We start from the raw sequence: 12,891 nt of genomic DNA, 5'->3' as shown, positions 1-12,891 counted from the left end.
AATATAGTGTTGTGAAGTTCATCACGACACACATCATTTCTATTTGCAGTTTGCTAATCCAATCATTACTATTCGAGCGAAAAATTAAAAAAAAAAATTTTTCATCGTCCAAAATCACTATTTCTTTAAACATAAATTGCGATAACTTGAGTAAATATTAACGGATCGTTATCAAACTTAAAATATAACTTCAGAAAACTCTAGCGAAGCCGTAAAATCTATGCACAAATCCCTTATGTAAAAAAATGTAATAATATTTAATTAAAAAGTAAGACTGGACATAACCCATGTTTTTCAACATTCGCCGTTAAAAAGTATCGAGGCAATTTTGAAGTACATATAACTTGCAGCGACAAAGTTTTTCCTTAATATACAAAGAAGATTTTCACAAATTTTCACACTGATTAATAAACAATTGGAGATTTATATATATCGTCATATCTTCTACAATTATTTATTAATCAGTGTGAAAATTGGTGAAAATCTTCCTTGTATATTAAGGAAAAACTTTGTTGCAACAAGTTATATGTACCTCAAAATTGCCTCGATACTTTCTAACGCGGCGAACGTTGAAAAACATGGGTTATGTCCAATATTATTTTTAATTAAATATTATTACATTTGTTAACATAAGCGTTTTTTGCATACATTTTACGGCTTCACTAGAGTTTTCTGAGGTTATGTTTTAAGTTTCATAACGATCCGTTAAAATTTACTCAAGTTATCGCTATTTATGTTTACAGAAATAATGATTTTGGACGATGAACAATTTTTGGTTTATAATTTTTAGCTCGAATAGTAATAATTGGATATACAAACTGCAAATAGAAAACATGTGTTACGTGACGAGCTTTACAAAACTGTTTTTTATAAAATTCAGTTTAACAACATTTAATTTTACAATCTTTTTTATCGTTGGACAATAATTTTTCCCATTTTCGAGCGCTAGTCCCCTTATTGCATGCGACCCTTCAATTATAGATTATAGTTGCATCGCATATAATTCGGCCAAAACTCAGACTCTTAAAATGCTCGATTCTATGCATAATACAACCCTCAGAATGATCTGGCACTTTTCGAGCTAGCCCTATAAATAGTATCCTGTACGCAACAAAATAAATGTCATTAGACCACAGAAGAATACTACTTACAAGGAGAGGTTTCCAGGTGTCCGCCTCCGATTGCTTTGAATTTTGGATATGTTTAGAGAACCGAAAAATGAGGTATACGTATTTTTTTATAGCGGCCCGTTTTCATAGTTAGGGGGTAAAACCAACCCCCAGAGTTATAAGATTTTCAGGTGTTCATCTCCGATTGCTTTGGTTTTTAGATATGTATTAGAGGACCGAAAAAGAAGAAATGCGTGACTTTTTATTTTGGCCTGCTTCAATGTGTAGGGGGTGAAACCACCCCTCCGGAGTTCATACGGGGTACAAAATTGGTGTTGAGTAAAACTTCATATAAAATTCATTTTCGTCATAATTTACTGTGTGGACGATGTTCTTGTCATCAGTCACCCTTCTTGGAGGGTAAACTACCCGCAATCGTTTAAATATGTGTTTGAGACTTGAAAAGTGTCAAAAATGTCATAAAAAAACATAAAAAACCATAGACATCAATTATTTTATGACGACACATCATAAGGGTTTTATGCCCTCCCATTGGTACTGACAATGAGGGGCGAACAACCCCCAGTTAGTCAGCTACGTCGGGCTTATATAAGATATTTAAAAGGCGCGTAAGCTTTGAACGAATACAAAGGAAATTCAGGTAAATAGTACTTTATAAAGATGGAGCTCTAAATTGTCATTATAATTACAAATACCCTCAATGGGAGTTCAATAAGCTAAAATTAAAATATTGGAAAAAAAATTTTAAAAAATGAAGCCAAGTGCCAATGAATTGGCAGAGGTTTTCTTTCATACGGAACATATATGGTCAGCTGTATTTGACTTGAATCTTTTCCCCCACGCTATTGTTATGACGGTAAAAATAGCACTTATACCGAGTCACGCGATATTTTCTGCAAGATTGCAATACGTTGTTTCTCGAAAATTGATTTGTTCTTCAGTCACATCCGAGTGCTACGCATATTCACAGAATTTGTAACTACAGTTTTCGCGATTAAAAATGATTATTAATCCGCTGAACGCGATCAATTTATTATTAGTAACATTTCAAAGTATGTACTTGATGGAAACTCCTATAACAAGGAAGGAAGTACAATTAAAAGAATCTATACAAAAGATGTTGCTTGATAACATGTTTGAATTTAATGTAGTCGAAGTTTCGGAAGAGTTTTCATTGGACTTTATGGATCAGTTTAAAGAGTGTGAAGTTGAAGCTGTTGATGAAGATGATAATGATGAGAATTGGTCTGAAGAAACATATACAGGAGTTTGTTCTCAACGTGATAAAGATGTTGATGTTGACTATAAGCGGAGAGCAGTTGCATTTTGGAATGGCGGAAGAAAAAAGCGTAAGCTTAATACAGTTCAACATAATTTTAAATGTTTCTTCTGAACTATGTCTTCTTCGTAGGAGGAACCAAACGAGAAAGATTAGCACAAATTTCCGAGTATGTAATACAAAATTTGAGGGAAGCTATTGATGCCGGTTATATTTTACATGACAGAGATACTCGACGATGGGCTTTGAAGGCATATAAGGAGCAGGGTAATGATAACATGGTTTTTAAAACTTCTAGAAAATGGGTAAATAATTTTAAAAAAGCTCATCGCATTGTTTCACGGAAAATAACCAAATTTGTTACACGAGCAACAATAGAAGACAATGAAGTATTAAAACTCAGAGCTACAGACTTTGTTAAGGAAGTAAATCCTTTGAGTGCCAGAATCGGACCTTACAATATATATATATAATTCAGACCAGAGTGGATTTCAATTAGAAATACATTCTGGACGAACCTTAGCAGTGCAAGGCACAAAAAAGTAGAATGTGTTGTACAATCTGTATTTTCAACGACACATAGCTATACAATACAACCAACAATAACTCCGGATGTAAGATGGTTGTCACCCCTCTTTATGGTTTTGCAAGAAGCAAATGGAGAATTTGGACCAATAGTTCAAAAAACATTGTTTAAGCCAACGAACGTGTACGTGACGGCATCAACACCTGCAAAACTCGCATCTGGTAATGTATATTTTGAAATTATCTTAATTATAGATAATTTTTATTGATAACTGAAAATTAACTATACATATATGTGTAGTTACTACGGATTTTAATTTAATATTGCAGCTCATTTAAAAACCTGGTTGGAAGAAATCTTTTTTCCTAAAACCAAACAAACAAATGTGTTGTTGCTAGACTCTTGGAGTGGACACTGTGAACAAGATGTACGTGATGCGACACCAGTGGGCAAAGAAATTATAATTAAGATGATACCAAAAGGTACCACTGGACAAATCCAACTTCTAGATGTTTATGGATTAGGGTGTGGAAGAATTATGTTAGGCGTTTCTCCGACAATGTACTCTTGCATAACTATGACGTTAATCTTCATTTAAGAAATAATGTAATTAAATTACAATCACTTGTACACAACCAATTGTCTTCACCCAGATATATAAATGTATTCCAGTATTCTTGGTATAAAAGTGGATACACAGAACAAAAGTTAGGAGATTTTGTGAATCCTATAGATTTTGCTTTTGAACAGTATACGGAAATGAAATGTGCACTCTGCGATGAAACACGGATAATTAGATGCTCCTGGTGTAAAAAAGCATATTGTTTAAAGCATTTTTTTCATGAATACCACTTTTGTGACAAATATGAACCGCAAGGTCTCCGATAATGTATATACAAATACTTTAAGTGATCGTTTCGTAAACTGTATATATCTTATAAGAAATTTAGATTAAAAATTTAAGTTAAAAATAATTAACGGAATAAGTAAATGTCTTCATTGTTTACAATAATGTAACTGTGCACTTGGGGGCTATTTTCTCATTAAGCAAGATTGAAATTACCTTCAACATTTTGCTGCCAATTTTCGCAAAATAGTCTGCTTGAATTCTGTAAGCCCGACGTAGCTGACTAACTAGGGGTTGTTCACTCCTCATTGTCAGTAGCAATGGGAGAGCATAAAACCACTGATGTGTCATCATAAAATAATTTGTGTCTACGTTTTTTTAAGTTTTTTTATGACATTTTTGACACTTTTCAAGTCTCTCAAATACGTATTTAAACGATTGCGGGTAGTTTACCCTCCAATCAGGGTGACTGACGACAAGAACATCGTCCATACAGTAAATTATGACGCAAATGAAATTTATATAAAGTTTTACTCAACACAATTTTGTACCCCGTATGAACTTTGGAGGGGTGGTTTCACCCCCTACACATTCAAGCAGGCCAAAATAAAAAGACACGTATTTCTTCTTTTTCGGTCCTCTAAAACATATCCAAAAACCAAAGCAATCGGAGATGAACACCTGAAAATCTTATAACTTTGGGGGTTGGTTTCACCCCCTAACTATGAAAACGGGTCGCTATAAAAAAAAACACGTATACCTCATTTTTCGGTCCTCTAAAATATATCCAAAATTCAAAGCAATCGGAGGCGGACACCTGGAAACCTCTCCTTCTTAGCCTCAGATACACCGCTTCAATAGCAACCACGCCTGATCACCCAACATTCAAAAACACGTTCGATAACAGATTCGATATATCCTACAATGGACACTCAAAATCTCCGTTGCCCTTCTACAAATGAGTCCGCAAATACTCCACCAAGCTAGACATCCACTTCCCATCCTTTCTTGAACGAAGATGTAGTGTGATAGCACCATGGACCATCAAACTCCCAATTATCAACACACAACTTGCCACACACAATAAATCACAAACCAGCCCAGCAGAGTATAGATCCCTATTTCATGAAATGTGTGAGAAATATGCTGAGACTCTATACCAATCCCCATAAAAACTACAAAAAAGTAAAAAAATTAAGCCAAGTACATGAAAAAGTCAAGGACGGAAAAGAGTATTATAAAATAAATCACGAAAAAATAGAAGATAATAATAATTACAGTATAAAAAAAAATGTGAAATCAAAATGAGCTGCAAGTACATAAAGGTGCTTTGTACTAATCACGGATATTTTAATAATGTGAAGATAAAATGTAACATCTAGACATTTGCCTAGTCAAATACTTGGCGTGGCCAGGCATGATATTCTTAGATCATCAATACCTATACCTTCCCTCTCGCATGCTTTCAAATAATTTGTCGATTTAAAACTCTGGCAATATGAATACACTTTCATTATTTTGCGTTTTTAAATAATTCTTATTCATTGACACCTTGACCTTGCCTGGCCACGCCAAGTATTTGACTGCCAGGCCGCGGACATCTAGGCAAATGTATAGATGTTACATTTTATCTTCATAATACTAAAATGTCCGTGATTATTACAAAACACCATTATGTACTTGCAACTCATTTTGATTTCACATTTTTTTTAATATTGTAATTATTATTATCTTCTATTTTTTGTGATTTATTTTATAATACTCTTTTCCGTCCGTGACTTTTTCATGTACTTGGCGTAATTGTTTTACTTTCTTGAAGTTTTTTTTGGAGATCTCACTTCTTTTTACAAAGATAAATTGCATAGGGAATGACTTCAGATAATTTTTAATATCTAGAGACGCGGTAGCGTCTCGACGCCAAGTACATGAAAGACACCCTATATATATGTCGACTGTCGCTACCGCTATCATTTACTAGAACGCAGAGCTATACCAACCCAACCTGAAACTTATTTCATTAATATCTCATCACGCTTGCAATATTTTCTAAATTTAACGGCATTTTTCTTATGTAAACCGCATATAAGCTTTCGAATAAGACCAAATGCAATAAAATCGGACCGCGTATGACATAATATCGTCTCATGGATCTGTCAGAAATATAACATTTTTAACATTTTCTTCTTCTTCTGATTCTCCAGTAAAATTTTTGTCGACATAATACGTATACGCGTTACACGCACATATTCAGCCAAAACGATACTAACACATGTTTCGTTCGTCGATTCGTCAACTCTCGGGACCATTCGGCAGGACACGGCAGGGATCGTCGTCCGTCATTGTATATATTATATGAAACTGAAAATTAACGACTGGTGTAAATTCTTTGAAATTTAATATTCTGTGCACGTGGGAACCTCCAGGAGATGATTCCAATCGTTAATGTGCTTTGCGGTTAAAATCTGACTGAAAGTGGAAGGTTCCGTGAAGTCAAATTTGCTTTTCGAACCTCAATTTTCAGTTTCATGTAACGACTACTGTAAATTCTTTGATCCCCATAAAAAACTTCAAAAAAGTAAAAAAATTACGCCAAGTACATGAATTATCATTGTAAAAAGAAGTGAGATCCCGATAAAAAAACTTCAAAAAAGTAAAGAAATTACGCCAAGTACACGAAATCAAATAAATCACAGAAAATAGAAGATAATAATAATTACAAAATAAAAAAAATATGTGAAATCAAAATGGGCTGCAAGTACATAAAGGTGGTTTCCAACTGTGCTTAAGATGATACAACTACATATACACAGCTAAAATGCTGTGTTCATACATTGTGTTCATTCCATTACTCATATCGCGGATATTTTAATTAACCCATCAAAAAGAATCCCATTTAAAAACATTGTCGTAAAGTAATAGCTTTAGAAAATTAATTAATGATATACAAAAATTGCGCCAATTATAATAATGGCTATTTATACTAAATAAAAATGTATTACATAATATTAAGCAGATATATTTTTATACAAATAAATATTTTAATGCGAATAAATATTTTATTCCAAATACTTGGCGCTGCAATACCGAAGAAATGCTACTTGTATTAGTATTAATAATTTATAATTACCCCCTTACAATCTAAAATACATAATATACATATACATACTAGAAACGCAGTCAGATTTATTCTACATACATATATTTAATATTTAATTCTAATATCATACATAGCATATGCACGCGCACACATACACACATTCACGAATGCACGCACAAGAAAGAGAGAAAAAGATTAATGCAATTTAAACATATTTATTCAGTTTAGCAACACCAATTCGGATCGCAGCGCCAAGTATTTTGAATAAAATATTTATTCGCATTAAAATATTTATTTGTATAAAAATATATCTGCTTAATATTATGTAATACATTTTTATTTAGTATAAATAGCCATTATTATAATTGGCGCAATTTTTGTATATCATTAATTAATTTTCTAAAGCTATTAATTTACGACAATGTTTTTAAATGGGATTCTTTTTGATGGGTTAATTAAAATATCCACGATATGAGTAATGGAATGAACACAATGTATGAACACATCATTTTAGCTGTGTATATGTAGTTGTGTCATTTGTATTTTGTATTTGTATTTTTGTTTTTCCTGTGTTATTACACAGGATGGCATTTCAAGCATTTTTGCTTATATTGCCCAATGAACATTAGTCATTCATTTTTCCCTCCTCTCTCCTTCGAGTCCCAGCAGCGGCAGCGCACTGGGAGAAAGGTGGTCTCCCATCTTTCCCCAGTACACCGCCCCGTGATGCTTAACTTTGGTGATCTAACGAGAACCGGTGTTTTCCATCACGGCTACGGCCGCTGGTTAGTAATGTCATCTTAAGCACAGTTGGAAACCACCTTTATGTACATGCAGCCCATTTTGATTTCACATCTTTTTTTTATTTTGTAATTATTATTATCTTCTATTATCTGTGATTTATTTGATTTCGTGTACTTGGCGTAATTTCTTTACTTTTTTGAAGTTTTTTTATGGTTATAAATTACAAAGGTTCACCAACAACAGCCATGAACAGCCTTATCACAGGACAGAATTAAGGATAAATTCTACGCAAGTTTAACAATTATGAAACAAACCATGTGCACCGCATTGTCGATTTATATGTATTATGTATATGTATAGTATTTTGTGTATAGTACAAGAAACACTGATTAAATTCGTGAAGTATCGAAGGTGTCCATGTATCAAAATAACTGAATAAGTATGGATACGAAATCCTTCCTGCAAAATTATGCGTAAATACATAGCATGGCGTAGGTCATGGCATCATTTTACACTTCGATGATCTACATATATATAAAATCCTCCGTTTAGTTACAAATAAAAAACAGTTTGATGATATATAAACATGTCGAATTTCGAAATTTGGCAACATACCTTGTGTTTGAGACTGCATTTTGGTTGCAATTCAATGGTACAACGATACATATTTGTAAAAACACGTGGCATCTCAAATTTGGACAACTTACCTTATTTGACACTCGCCAGGTTATAACTTGACGGTAAGATGTCAAAATTTGGAGTAGATAGCATAGTGAAGATAGCGACTGACAAACGAAACATGTGTTAGTTTCTGTTGGCTAAAGGTGTGCGTGTATCGCGTATACATACGTATTATGTCGACAAAATGTGGATGAAGAAGAAGAAGTACAAGAAAGAAGAAACAAATATATAAAAAAAAATTTAAGTTAAACTATTTTATTAAAAATGTAGTAAAAACTACATTAAAATGCACTAGAAACTAAAACATAATTATTTTCTTGTACTTCAATTTTGATGGTGTCAATATCACTTTAAATAAAATCGTGGGGCACCATGTGCAATCAGAAGTTGAATTAGTGATTCATATCCTGTTATGAAACATGTGCCCTACGATTTTATTTAAAGTGATATATTAACACCATCAAAATTGAAGTACAAGAAAAGAATGATTTTTTAGTTTTTAGTGCATTTGAATTTAGTTTTTACTATATTTTTAATAAAATCGTTTAACTTAAATTTTTTTATATATTTATTATTTCCTAGTTTTTAGTGTTTGAGGATTTACATTTCACTGCTCAGACTTCTTTACAAATATCTTTTGTTGTTGTATTCAGTTCAACAGATTGCTTAAACGTTTTAGTGCTACAGGCACTAAAAAATAATTCTTTCCTTGTACTACAATTTCGATGGTGATATACTACGAACGTCTGCAAAGTTTTAGATTTACTATTGGTACATACGTGATGGATCATTTCTTGACAAATTGTGTATTTTCGCAATTTCGTATTTTTCGTATTTTCGTAAAGAACGCAAGTGGCTCATTTCAAGTCGTTTGGATTTGTGCATATGAGTTATATTTATTGATACCTGGGTAATTTTTTCACCCGCTCGGGCTTAATTTTTTTTTTTAAATATTGTATTGTCATCCAAACTACGCACGCCTGCAAAGTTTCAAGATAATTGGATAGTTGAAAGTGGGTTAAATTTGAGTTGCCAGATTTGAACCATACAAACATACAAACATACAAACAAACGAACGAACGAACGAACGAACGAACGAACGAACGAACGAACGAACGAACGAACGAACGAACGAACGAACGAACGAACGAACGAACGAACGAACGAACGAACGAACGAACGAACGAACGAACGAACGAACGAACGAACGAACGAACAAACGAACGAACGAACGAACGAACGAACGAACGAACGAAAGAACGAACGAACGAACGAACGAACGGACGGACGGACGGACGGACGGACGGACGGACGGACAAACAAACAAACAAACAGAGGATCGAAGCTGAATAAAATCGTTTAAAAATCTTACCATTTTCATATGGTACATAACATGATATTACGATATCTCTGTCATACGTAGAGCAATTTTATTGAATTTGACGGTTTACATAAGAAAAATGCCTTTAAATTTAGAAAATATTCTAGGCGTGATGAGATATTAATGAAATAAGTTTCAGGTAAGGTTGGATTAGCCAGATTACGACCCCTACAGCACACTTTGTTGCAGGAACGTTGCAGAACGGTTGCGCTGCAACATTTGAAACATTGCACGGAATGTCCCCGAAACGTTACAAGTAAATTGCTATGTCCGCCCCTGTACAACATTGCGGGAGATATTTCTGCAACTTTTTTTCGGAATTTTACAGCAACGTTTCGGGGATTTTTCAGCAATGGTCACACAACTTTTCGGGGATATTACTCAGCAATGGTCACGCAACGTTTCGGAAATATTACACAGCAATGGTCACGTAACGTTTCGGGCAGTAGGGCCAAAAATAAAAATATCGGTAGTATATAAGTATATACCGTATTTGTGAGGGACGCGAAGGCATGAATGTGTGCAGAATCGTAGTTGTATAACGTCCATGTGTCTTTTATAAATAGAAAATTTTTTTACATCAGTGAGATTCGAACTCATGACCTGTAGCACCGTAGACGAACACTTTACCGCTGCAGCTACAACCGTTGATTGAGAAGATTGCTTACGTATTCGAACTTACACTCGTACCGTGCAAAACTTCAAACTAAAATTATTCAAAAATGAAGGCTCGTCTTGCCAAACCCCATTACATCTCCCTAATCGTGGAGCCGGATATCTCACAACAAATTAATTTCAACGTTTGATGCTATATTAAATTGATTCATATTTTGTTATGAAATATTCTGCGCAGTACAAGAAACGATTTTTTTTTTTAGTTTTTAGTGCATTTTTAATACAATCGGTTAACATGATTTTTTTTTAAGTTTTTTTATTTTCTAGTTTTTAGTCTTTGTGGATATACATTGCACAGCTCAGACAACTTTACAAATATCTTTTATTGCCGTATACAGTTTAGCAGTTTGCTTAAACCTTGTAGTGATAATTAAGTAATTGTATTAATTATTCATATCACATATTTTCCACGTTCTCATATATTCCCTCGCAGGTGGCCTGTGGAATCTAAGACTGTATTCCGTGTGATCGCATTTCAGGAACAATCCGCGTAATTCCGTATTCTGTGCGAATGTCGCAGGAACGGCCCTCAGCGTCATTCCTGGCATGTTCGCACATAATACGGAATTACGCGGAACGTTCCTGAAATGCGAACACACGGAATACAGTCTTAGATTCCACAGGCCACCTCCGAGGGAATATATGTGAACGTGGAAAATGTGTGATATAAATAATTAATACAATTACTTTATTATCACTACTAGGTTTAAACAAAGTGTTAAACTATATACGGCAACAAAAGATATTTGCAAAGAAGTATTATATGTCCCAATTATTGCCAGTGTCCCTACTATTGCCATTTAATTTATTGTACTTAATAAATACGTTCCGCATTTTCGGGTGAAAAATTTTAAGTCCCGTATTCTGTGCGAACGTTGCAGGAACGGCGCTGAGCAGTATGTGCGCAATATTCCACGGTAATGTGTGCGCAATATTCCGGGAGTATTCTACCGCAGTATGTGCGCAATATTCTACGGCAATGGGTGCGCAATATTCCAGGAACATTGCACAAATGTGTCCATTGCAATATTCCACGGCAATGTTTCCACAATGTTGCAGTAAAATTGCAATGCAACCTGCAACCAAACGGTAACAATGCAATGTGTAGCAACGGTCCTGCAACGTTCCTGCAACACAATGTGCTGTAGGGGGAGGAAAAGATACGCGGCAGCAACAGTCGACATATGCAGGGAGTCGAAACATGTACTTGGCGTCGAGACGCTACCGCGTCCCTAGATATACACCGATGCATAAATCTGAACAAGAGACAAGCATAACAATAGTAACACGATCTGGAACTTTTAAAACCAGCACCCCACATGTATCCAACATATTTACGGCTGCATGTTATGCAATCCTTAGAGTGCTACTTCATATTAAGGATATGCAGTATAGAAAGTGCATCATTCTCAGCGACTCACCAAATGCAGGTAAAGAGTCAAGCTTAGTTGTAAAAGTTGAAAAATTCGATTTTTGGGTTTTGCATTTTTTTTTTGAGTATATAATGTAGAAAATATTTCCTGAAAGTTTCAAGTGAATTGAAGTAAAATTGACGAAGCTATGCGAGTTTGAAGAGTACGCTACGAAAACAGGTAGCGCGCGATTGCAGTGCCCAGTAAGGCCCGTCCCTTTTGGCTTACTACGTAAAGTTATACGTATGATAAGCATTTTTATTATAGGGATACATACCTACGTTTATTACTGTACTGGAAAGGTCCAAAACAACTGCAGTTTGTAATTTTTCTAAATACCAAAGGACAATGCAGCAGTACAGGGTCATCATTTAATCTTGCAACCTGCGCTCGGGCGAACAGGTAAAATGGAAACAGCGCCTCACGGACGCATTCAGCTACAACCATGCACCGGCCCGGTGTTCGGAGAGTTGCCAGCGATCGCTGGACAACAGTTATGCCCGAGCTTCGAAAATTTTAGGATGGTCTCTTTCAAATTAACGTCGCAAAGAGCTATTTGAAATTTCCCGGCACGGGTCGAAGAATTTGGGGCCTTTTTCGTATAACTTTTGAACTATAAAAGATATCGGAATGCAATTTGCGCCGAAAAATGAGGGGAAATTATTCCCTCTTAATGATGGATAATTCAAAATATTTTACGTTTACCTAATTTTTCTTTTATCAATTTTTTAATCATAATTGTTGTGAAAAGCTTTTGCAAACTGCTTATTTGATACTGTATTTAATGCTCTTTTTAAACTTCATGGTGTTGATAAAAAATAGGCTAGTTGTTTCTGTATTACTACTTTCATAAATTGAGAAATTAAATTTTTATCCAATTATGCGTTAGTAGTGCAGATCTCAGAATCTATTGTTCTGGTTTTCTTTTTTATGATTTTATCCTTAATGCAGTGCATGTACAGTTCGGACATAACGGGTAACTAATGGGACGTGTCTTTGATTGTAGCGGTGTTTGAATGTTTTTCTACAATTATTATGTCTGAATGTTTTAACCTTTTCGCTATTCAACGCCAAGCCTATACCGGTCTCCATTAATGCCATTTTTTGGAACGATGCGCC

The 12,891-nt window shown here is 34.6% G+C and overlaps 1 protein-coding gene, 1 long non-coding RNA gene and 1 pseudogene across 8 annotated transcripts in view; 2 read left to right on the top strand and 1 right to left on the bottom strand.

The window, feature by feature from the left end:
- LOC143372293 (uncharacterized) overlaps positions 1 to 12,891 on the top strand; it is a 101,973-nt gene that overhangs the window by 6,453 nt on the left and 82,629 nt on the right. The gene's annotated exons all lie outside the window — the stretch shown is intronic.
- The window catches only part of LOC143372209 (uncharacterized), a 568,382-nt gene that overhangs the window by 533,110 nt on the left and 22,381 nt on the right, over positions 1 to 12,891 (bottom strand). The gene's annotated exons all lie outside the window — the stretch shown is intronic.
- Positions 2,735 to 3,823, top strand: LOC143372316 (uncharacterized; annotated as a pseudogene). The gene is made up of 2 exons (XR_013086276.1): positions 2,735 to 3,156; positions 3,265 to 3,823. The product of XR_013086276.1 is annotated as an uncharacterized LOC143372316 (transcript).

Source organism: Andrena cerasifolii, chromosome 8 (genome assembly GCF_050908995.1).
Source record: "Andrena cerasifolii isolate SP2316 chromosome 8, iyAndCera1_principal, whole genome shotgun sequence".
NCBI lineage: Eukaryota > Metazoa > Arthropoda > Insecta > Hymenoptera > Andrenidae > Andrena > Andrena cerasifolii.
Note: the sequence above shows the minus strand (reverse complement) of the source record. Positions and strands in the feature narration are given on the sequence as shown.